Genomic DNA, 11,391 nt, shown 5'->3' with positions numbered 1-11,391 from the left:
AAGAGTTACTAGTTAATGGTCAGGATCATTATGTTTGTATCAATCCATGGGAACCATAAAATGATGGTACCAAAATAAAATAATAATCGCTAGAGAACAGTACAGGCCCTAGCCAAATTTCAATTACAATAATTCTGTCTAAGTCTTCCCTTTTGTTTCAATCAGATAAATTAGTATTCACATGTCCTAATGCCATTGTCATGTAATGTGTCTGGAATGGAATAGCTACTGCTTTTCATACATTAAGTGGCTGCATCTTAGATGAAGTGATCCCTGTATTTAGTCTTTACAATTGCACACTATAGGATTCCTCAAAAGGCAAAGTTCTCCATAAATGTTAAAACAATATGATTTAAAGTTGAAGGATGGCCTTGTGATTAAGGTACTGCATTGGGACTCAGGAAATCTGAGTTGAATTCCACCACAGACTTCCTGTGTGATCGTGGGCAAGTTACTTGATCTTTCTGTGCCTCAGTTCTCCATCTGTAGAATGGGGATAATAATTCCTTTCTCGCAGCCTTTGTCTGATTTAGCTATTTAGATTATAAACTTTGGGGTAACTAAAGTTTCTCATAATGTGTATGTAGTGCCTCTAGAACAATGGGACACTGATATTGGTTGAGTTCTCTACGTACTACAGTACGAAAAACAAATAATGATTTTAAACAAAACTAGAACTGATTTATCTCATAGTTTTACATTCTGTTGAGTGGTTTTCTAAAAAAGCCTTGTCCAAATGAAGTGTTCCATTTTTTTCTGGCATTTTTCTATTTTCTCCAGTAAACTTTAAAGATATATATATCCTCTGATGTTTGAGAAAAATCCACTTAGACTAGCAAAAGAGGCTAGAGCACATAAGGAATATAGAAACAAAGTATGAACAGGAAGATTAAATACATAAAATTGTTTTGAATTTACTTGCCACACTATTCTGTTACAGCAATAAAATATCATGAAGACAGTACTTAAGCAGTATATTTTAAGTTAAATTGACCCAATTTAAAAGCTGGATTTTATTAACAGACAGATTTTCAATAATTATCTTAATATTGTTCCAAAGCATGTTTAGTACATCTTCAGGGTTATTTACAGTCCTCACTGCCAATGACAATTTGCAAATACTAAGCAGGATTGCTTTGCATTGCACAATTCTTCACAGCAGTGTGTTTCAAATAGCCCAATGAATGACTAATTAATACTTGCTGAAGCTTCTCTGTTAAGAGCAGTGCAAGAGGAGAGATGATTCTGGCAATTTTAAGAAACTGTCTACAGGCTTGGCACTTTAGTGAAGACTTCATTAAGAATGAATCTTCACAGTGGTGGGTGAGAACTAGTTAGTTAATAGATTCGTAGATACATAGATTCTAAGACTAGAAGGTACCATTGTGATCATGTCTGACCTCCCGTATAACACAGCCCATAGAACTTCCTCTAAATAATTCCTAGAGCAAATCTTTTAAAAAATCATCCAATCTTGATTTTAAAATAGTCAGTGGAGAATCTACCACCATCCTTTGACAGTGGCTAATTACATTCACTGTCAAAAATGTACACCTTATTTCCAGTCTGATTTTGTCTAGCTTCAACTTCCAGTTATTGGACTGTGTAATACCTTTCTCTGCTAGACTGAAGAGCCCATTATTAAATATTTGTTCCCCATGTAGATACTTATAGACTAATCAATTCACAGCTTACCCTTCTCTTTGTTAAACTTAATAGCTACTTGAGTCTATCACTAGAACACGTATTCTAATCCTTTAATCATTCTCTGAACCCTCTACAATTGATCAACATTCTTATTGAACTGTAGGCATCAGAACCGAACACAGTATTCCGGCAGCGCTCACAGCCTTGCCAAATACAAAAGTAAAAATAACCTCTATTTCTACTCGAGATTCCCATTTTTATACATTCCAGGATCTCATTAGTTCTTTTGGCCACAGCATCACACTAAAACCTCATATTCAGCTCATTATCCACCACGACCACTCAAATATTTTTGGAGTCACTGGCTCCCAGAAAAGAGTGATCCTATAAGTATGGCCTACTGAATGCATCCGATGAAGTGATCTGTAGCTCATGAAAGCTTATGCTCAAATAAATTTGTTGTCTCTAAGGTGCCACAAGTACTCCTTTTCTTTTTTGCGAATATAGACTAACATGGCTGCTACTCTGAAACCTACTTTCTTTGTTACTAGATGTATACATTTATATTTAGCCATGTTAAAACAAATATTATTTACTTGCACTCAGTTTACCAATCATTCCAGATCACCCTGAATCAGTGACCTGTCCTTTTCTTTCTTTACCACTTCCCGACTTTGTGTCATCTGCAAACTTTATCAGTAATGATTTTATGTTTTCTACCAGGTCACCAATGAAAATGTCAAATAGCGTAGGGCCAAGAACCTAGCACTGCAGGACCCCACTGGAAACATGCCCACTCAATGGAAATTCCTCATGTCAATTACATTTTGAGACCTATCAGTTATCCAGTTTTTAATCCATTTAATGTGAGCCATGTTATGATACTGTTTTAGTTTTTTAATCCAAGTGTTATGCAATACTAAGTAAAATGTCTTATAGTAGTCTTAAGCAGAAGTCAACACTATTATCTTTATTAGCCAAATTTATAATCTCAGCCAAAAAAAGATAAAGTTATTTTGGCAGAATCTATTTTCTATAAACTCATGTTGATTTACATGAATTACATTGCTCTCCTTTAATTCTTTATTAACTGAGTCCCATATCAGCTGCTCCATTATCTTGCCCAGGATTGATGTCAGGCTGACAGACCTACAATTATCTGAGTCATCCCATTTACCCTTTTTAAAAATTGGCATAACATTAGATTTCTTACAGTTTTCTAGTACTTCCCCAGTTTTCTAAGACCTACTGAAAAAAATCAATATTCATGATCCAGTGAGCTCCTCAGCCAACTATTTTAAAACTCTTGGATGCACATTAATCTGGACCTGCTGATTTAAAAATGTCTAACTTCAGTAGCTTTTGTGTAACATCTCCCAGAGAAAGAATGTTATTATCACCATATGATAAGACTATATCACCTGTTTTTCCCCAAATACACAACAGAAATATTTATTGAACACTTCTGCCTTTTCTGGTTTTATTTTATTGATAATTTTATGATTGCCATTTAATAGTCCAGATTTATGTATAATTTATGCCAGTCAATGCTAGTCTAAACCTCAGTGGAGTCCAGTGATTGATAATGCACAGTGGGAGTTTGCTGTTGCTGATGCAGCCTTGCAACCTCCCACTGCGGGGGAGAAAGAGAGCCTCTGCTGCCAGAACAGTAGGCAAGAACGAATGGGTCAGGGCATGCAATGATTCATTTCCTGTCCTTGGCAGAGCTCCTGAAGGTAACCAGTGGAAGTTACTGAGAGCAGTTGACCATATTGTCAGTGAATTCTCAGACTCAGAAATGATGTATGTGGATGTAAATGAGTCACAGGAAGTCTAAACGTATGCCTACACAGCAGCTGGGGTGTAGCTTCAACTACACCAGTGGCAGCTTAGGCTAACTGCCTGAGTGCAATCTTGCCTGACCCTCCTGGGTGCATACTTTGGCAGCTAATTGCTGCTTGAGCCACTCTGGCCACACTGATTTTCAGGCACTAGGCTGAGCAGAGCTAGTATGTTTTCATCTATCTCAGCTGGGAATTACTCCTCCCAGCTGCTGTGTAGATGTACCTTAATTAAGGGTGAGGTATTGTCTATTTTATTACTCACATATCAATAGGGGTGTAGCAGAAAAAGTGACTCACATGAGAGTCTATGAGAGTCCCCATTGGGAACTGCCACCTGATGTGCTGAGACTACTTCTGAGCTAGTTTTTCCTGCCAGCTTAGGATTTCAGTACCTTGCCTTGTTTAAGCCAGACACGCTAGCCTGCTGCAAACACAGATCCATGTCTGAACCACGGCCCCACAAGCAAACCCCAAATAAATCTGTTTAACCTTTATAAGCTTTATACAGGGTAAACTCATAAATTGTTCTTCCTCTATAACACTGATAGAGAGATATGAACAGCTGTTTTCCCTCCCCCACCAGTATTAATACTTACTCTGGGTTGATTAATAAGTAAAAAGTGATTTTATTAAATACAAAAAGTAGGATGTAAGTGGTTCCAAGTAACAACAGACAGAACAAAGCAAATTACCAAACAAAATAAAATAACGCACAGAAGTCTAAGTTAATAGAGTAGGAAACTAAATGCAGGCAAATCTCACCCTCAGAGATGTTCCAATACGCTTCTTTGACAGACTAGCCACTTTATAGTCTGGGCCCAATCCTTTCCCTGGTACAGTCTTTGTTCCAGCTCAGGTGGTAGCTAGGGGATTTCTCATGACTGCAGCTCCTTTGTTCTGTTCCACCCCCTTATATATCTTTTGCACAAGGCAGGAATCCCCTGGTCCTCTCTGGATTCCCACCCTCTCTCTAAATGGAAAAGCACCAGGTCCAAGATGGATTCCAGCACCAGGAGACATGGCCACGTGTCCTATGAGACCCCAAGCCCTCACTTCTCCAGGCCTGACTCACAGGAAGGCCTGCAAGCAAACAGAGCCATCTACAATCAATTGTCCTGGCCAATGGGAGCCATCAAGATTCCAAGCCACCATCAATGGCCCACACTCTGCATAATCACAATAGGACCTCAGAGTTATATCCCACATTTCTAGTTTCAGATACAAGAATCATACATCCATACAAATTGGATGACCACACTCAGCAGACCACAAACTCTGTAAAGATATCTTAAAAGAGTCCTCCTGCATGAAGCACATTCCAGTTACATTACATTCACTCATTAGCACATTTTCATAAAATCATATGGAGTTCAACATCACAATAAGTTTACATGGATAACCCCTTATTTATTTTACTTTTTTCTTGCACTTTCTTCTGATCCTTGGGTCATATGACTTACACCATTTTAATCACCCCTCCATTCACTTAGACTCCTAGATATTCGTTTAGAATGATTCTCCTCTCACTTATCCCAGTATAAATGGAGAGTGACTCCCTGATGGAGTTACACTGGTGTAAAACAGGGATAAGCGGGAGAAGAATCAAGCCATTTTAGCCTCATTTAGACACCTTTACATCCACTTACCAATGTACGACCTCGTCAATTAGACACACAGATTCTACAAGAATGGGCAGCGGTATAAAACAGATAGATTAGATTTAGGAGCTATAACCACCATAGAAGTAATTGTATGAAACTGGGCAAAGGAGAATGTAGGTTGTTTATCAGAAAAGTTTTCACAATGCCCTTGTCTAGTAGAATGCAGAATATTTTCCCATGTGTTGTGACAGAAACCACACAGAGAACAAACTAGACAAAACAAAAAATTGTGGACTGGAAAAACCATGTGAAATATCCCATGAGAAAGAAAACCTGCACAAGCATGCAGAAAGACAACATGACCTCAAGGACCAAACCTTCAAAAAGGTTTCAGCTTTGAGTGTAAATTAAATATGCAATCTGTAGGCACAAACAGGTCCCATTGCTTTAAAATGGATTTTATTAGATCTTCAAACACCAAGCACCTGACTGTGTGCAATACATACAAATAGCTATCAATACCCCTTTGTAAAGCAGGCATGACAGATCACTTCCTTCTCTAACTCTAATGACTTTCTAGTAGTGTATATTAATCTATAAACATTTCACAAACATTAACATACTAAATACTGTCCAGCTTCTGCAAACAGCAAGATGGTATTTCCATCAATGAGTTCTCATAACATCAAACAGGAGATATTAATCAATATCATTGGGTTTATTAGTATCATCTGAACGCCTAAGGTGGACTTACAACCTTGGGCTCATTTGTTTGGTGAAGAATATGCCATTATTTACACTATGATAAATAATGAGTTTTCATAGCTGTATTACCATGCTTTATTTTCTCTTACTTCCCTCTTCTCAGCTGTCCCTGATTGTTGTCTCCTTTCTTCTTGTTTTCCCATCCTCATCTGCCTCTCTCATTTCTCTGTTCCGCTCCAGTCCAAGGTATTGGTTCTTGGTCTGCCACTGGCTGCAGGCTTCTATTCCGTTTTTTGGCAGCTCTAAAGTGGTTTTATATTCAAAAATACTGAAGTGGTAGTGTTAAAACTGTTGGTTGAGCTTCCTTAAATAGAAATTGCAACTTTAAATCTGTTGCTACTATTGATAAGCACAAGAGTATATACTGGCAGATTCAAAGAGCACATGCCATTGCTTAGAAAGGAAGGGTAATGTGATGGGGTCTGGACTCACCACTGCAACACCTCCTGCTGTTCAGTCCAGGAATTAGCTCTGTCCAGTGCGGCATGCCCTCTGCTGGTGGTGTCCCATCCATCTCTTGCCCTGCTGGCATTTTGACCTGCGTTGCTCCCAGCTCGCGGCATTTTTTTCAGGACACTGCCCTCCAGCAGTGCCCCCAAGTCCACACTCGCCCTCTTCCAGGAGACGGGGGGTTAACAGCAGTCTTTCCAGTTTGCTCCTGCCGCCAACCATAACCCCTCGAGTCTAGCCCCTTGTTCAAGGGCCGGTTGCAGTCTGTCACGGCCACCCTTCCACTGCCAGGTGCTGTACAAGGAGAAAGGGAGGGACCCAGGCCCGCCCACTACTCTGGGTCCCGACCCAGGGACTCTCCAGTGGCAGCCTCCCTGCCCTCCTTCTCTCCCTTTGTCTAACTGTCCCTGGGCCACTTCCCGTCTGGCCCTTCGCACCCTCTAGGCCCTTTCTATCAGGGCACACAGTCTGGCAGGTATTGGGCCAGACTCCTTCTATCCTCCCCCGAGCCTGCCCAGCACTGCTCTGTCTGAGGTGCTTGTCTCCTGCTCAGGAGACAGACCTTCCCTCCCTGCTCCCTTCCTGGGCTGCCTTTATATAAGGCCTAGCCTAGCACTGATTGACTGGTTGTAATACTGGCAGTGATTGCCTCCCAGTAGGCCTTTTCCTGATTGGCTTCCCTTCTGCTCAGCCGCTCTGGCCTACTCTAGCCCTGTCTCTCATAGGGCTGGAGCAGCCGCCCCATCACAGGTAAAAAAAAGAAAGAGCTGGAGAATTTCAGCTGTAAAATGTGTTTTCCTCATGCTGCTGCAGTAACTTCTTAACTTATTTATTTTTGTAAGCTTTTTTTTTATTCCATCATTTAGAACTGATGTTGGTATCATAGGACCGTAAATATGTAGGACAAGATTTTCAAAGGCGACTAGCATTTTTGGGTGCCCAATGTGATGTACATCAAGTTCCAGAGGATAGATGCTCAGCACTTCCTGGAAATTAGGCCCCTTTAAGTTTTCTTAAGTTAGGCATCCAAAAACTGAGGCACCCAAAAACACTTATCACTTTGGAAAACGTTAGCCACAGAGTGTTATTGTACTGTGACAGAGCCACTCTGAAGGGTCAGGTTACATTCTGAACAGCACCTTGCACAATGAGCAGTCCTACTGCAGTCATTCAGGTTGCTTGTGGCATAAGGTTCTGATCAGTGTGAACACAACGGTTACAACCTGGCTCTCTGCAGTTAAGAGAGAGTGCCTACTGCTTTGATGAGTGCTGTTATTGTTTAGTAGGAGAACTTGAGAAATCTACCCAGTTTCTAGAGACATTTATTGAGAACTCTCCTGCTTTATCCAGTCCTACATCATCAACTGTCTCTCCCAAATCTGATCTCACTGTCAAGTCAAATTCAACATTGCAAAAATTGAGCTTCTCACCCACCTCACCCTGTCTTCTCTATCTCTGTCTACCATTCCCCCTGTCACAACCTTGGCATCATCTTTGACTCCTCTGATATCCAGCCTGACATTAAAAGCTATCTGTCTGTCCTTACAACATCTCCAAAATGGATCTTTTGCACGCCAACCCTAAAATGTAATGTCTTTAGCACTTATTTTTAAGTTAACATACAAAAAGTATTACCTGACTTTTTCTAAACATTATTTCAAATAATGTGTCCCTGGTACCTTAATGGATTTTAAAAGCAAACACTGAAAATCATCAATTTATCACGTTTCACTGTTGCTTGTACAGATGGTTGTATGAGTTTACTTGTATACTGTACACATGATGAAAAAAGGATAGATTAAACCTACCTCATACTAATTACGTACAGTTTGTCACAATCGGGGAGAAATCCTGGCACCACTGAAGTCAGTGGGAGTTTTGCCATTGATTTCAGTGGGGTCAAAATTTCATTCCAAGCGTCTTATGTTTAGGAAAAAAGAAAAGGAGTATTTGTGGCACCTTAGAGACTTAACAAATTTATTAGAGCATAAGCCTTCGTGAGCTACAGCTCACTTCATCGGATGCATTAAGGAGATGCCCACGACTATGATTTCAGTCCTGTAAAGCTTTATTTCCATGAGTAATCTTTGCTCAAATGAGTAAGGCAATATTAGATTGGGTTGCTAGATTGGATAACAGTTTAGCAGTTCAGGATGGACTAGCACTGCCAAAGCTGTGTCTGGATTGTCCCTAAGTGAGAACTACAAATTAAAGGGACCTCTGCACATAGATCTCTCACCTTCTGAATAGCAGTAAGGCTCACTATCTCAGTGGCACAGTCCCCAGGCCCATGAAACCTTGTGAGAGCTCCAGGGCCTGGGCTGCGCAGGGAAAGGGGTGCAGTTGTTGGAGCAAGGAGGGTGCCCATCTTTCCTTCTCTAGCCCCATGGAAAACAGCTGGAAAATAATGTAGAAACATGAATAAAATTATCTCAGTCTAAAAGATACAGTTAGTTACTTTGAGCAATAATCATGTTTCCCAAGATTCTCCAACCGCCCCCCCCTTAAAAGATGTGACCAAATATTCATTTAACAAACAAATCTGGCTTAGATTTACAGCTTTGTCCTCAGAATTTGGACACATTTTGAGAGGTTTTCACTGAGGCTGGTTTAATTCAAATTAGGCTAAAATAATACCAAATATACCCTAAAAAGTATGTTAAAATATTAATTTGGTATGATCAGTTTAACATACAATTAGACATTTTCATTTTTCTTTTACAGTCGTCACCCAAGCAACTAATAATGACCTTCTGCAAAACATTTAAAATATAATGTGCATCTGTATGTGGAATGACTATTACCATAATATTTACTTTAATACATTCATGTGTATAGAAAAATATAAGCATAGGATGGCATCCATTCATAGTCAATGCCTCTAGGAGTCAATAAACAAAAATGTAAACTTTATTATAGTAAGGGTATGTTTGAATTCTTTAAATGGTACTGATGAACAAAATTATTTTCCTTTAATGCTTTTCAAACCATTTCAGAAAGTCATACAAACAGTAAGGTATGGTTTACCGGCTCCCTAGACTCTGTGCTACATCCCTCTTGATACTCAATGCCTTGTGAACACATCTGTTTTGCTGATTTCATGCTTCTCTGTTCTCTTTCACTTTTGTAGACCACTGGACCACAACAACAGTCACATTCAAGAAATGTTTCTGTGTTGCGGTTTCTGAAATTTGGCAGAGAGTACCATATTTCCATCCTCTGAGCCAAATGCGGTTCCCAGTCAGTGCTAGCTATGTGCATGTATCTCACTGCCAAATTTGGCCCTTTGTGTTGATCCTGTTTCAGAATGGATTTCTGTGACTCAGCACTTAGTTTGGCTATTGGGAGTTGTTTTTTTTTTTTGTTTTGTGTTGTTTTTTAAGAATAAGCAAACAAACAATTCTTGATTAATGAACAAATTAATTCATTTTTACTCAAGTTTAGTTTAATTTTTTTCTTAAATCAAAGAAAAAAATTAAAACCACATTTCTGAGAGCTGCTCATATCATACAACCAGATTAGCTTTTCTCTTTACAAGGGAAAAAATATATAGTATTGAGCCTTAATAGATTTCAGAGACATCTGATGTGTTGGATAAATCATTTAAAACCTAAGCAAGATGAGATACTAGCCATGTTCAAACAGACTCTAAGCTCCCATGATTTTCACAATATGTGTTCTTGTTGCTGGTATCCATTCCAAACTTCTGAGCTCTACTCTAACAGTTAGGTGTGCCACAAAATATACCACAAAAATGATGTATCACAAAATGCTGCTCCATTCCCCACAGGATGTGGGAAATTGATTCAGGTCAGAGCAATTATTAATAGCTTGAGATCCAGGATTTGCTATATTCACTCCTGGACCAGTCACAGATTTAAGGGCCGTGGGTCTGTTACTATTCAATATTTTCATTAATGACTTGGATAATGGAGTGGAGAGTATGCTTATAAAATTTGCTGATGACACCATGCTGGGAGGGATTGCAAGCATTTTGGAAGACAGGATTAGAATTCAAAAGACCTTGACAAATTGGAGAATTGGTCTGAAATCAACAAAATGGAATTCAATAAAGACAAGTACAAAGTACTACATTTAGGAAAGAAAAATCAAATGCCCAAACTACAAAATGGGGAACAACTGGCTGGGCAGTAAGACTGTTGAAAAAGATTTGGGTATGCTAGTGAATCACAAATTGAATATGAGTCAACAATGTGATACAGCTGCAAAAAAGGCTAATATCATTCTGGATTGTATTAACAGGTATGTCATATGTAAGACACAGGAGCTAATTATCCCATTCTACTCGGAACTGGTGAGATCTCAAATGAAATACTGTGTCCAATTCTGGGCATTACACTTTAGGAAAGATGTGAACAAATTGGAGAACGTCCAGAGGAGAGCAACAAAAATTATTAAGGTTTCAGAGTAAGTGAGCTGTAGCTCACGAAAGCTTATGCTCTAATAAATTTGTTAGTCTCTAAGGTGCCACAAGTACTCCTTTTCTTTTTGCAAAAATTATTAAAAAACATTTAAAAAACATGAGGAAAGGTTAAGAAAACTGGGCATGTTTATTCTTGAGAAAAGAAGACTGAGGGCGGACCTGACAACAACCTTCAGCTATGTTAAGGGATGTTATAAAAAGGATTGTGACTGATTGTTCTTTGGGTCCACCGAAGGTTTAATCTGCAGCAAGGGAAATTTGGGTTAGATATTAGGCAAAACTTTCTGGCTGTGAGGATAGTTAAGCTCTGCAAAAGGCTTCAAAGGGACTTGTGGAATCCTCATCATTGGAGGTTATTTAAGAACAGGTTGGACAAACACCTGTCAGGGATGGTCTAGGTTTTCATGGTTCTGCCTCAGCACAGGAGACTGGACTTGATGACTTCTCGGGGTCCCTTCCAACCCTACATTTCTATGATTCTATGATTTCATGAATCATCAAAGCTAAATTCATCCTCAGAAAGCTGTGATTTCAAAGGTCTCAGTGATATATACTGCACTTCATTCATTTCTAGCACGTGTAAAGGGCACTGAGATCCTCAGAGAGAAAGAGAAGGGTAGTAGGGTAAGGGCATATATCT

Source organism: Dermochelys coriacea, chromosome 3, assembly GCF_009764565.3.
Source record: "Dermochelys coriacea isolate rDerCor1 chromosome 3, rDerCor1.pri.v4, whole genome shotgun sequence".
Lineage (NCBI taxonomy): Eukaryota > Metazoa > Chordata > Testudines > Dermochelyidae > Dermochelys > Dermochelys coriacea.
The sequence above is the reverse complement of the archived record's forward strand: the minus strand, read 5'-3'. Positions refer to the sequence as shown.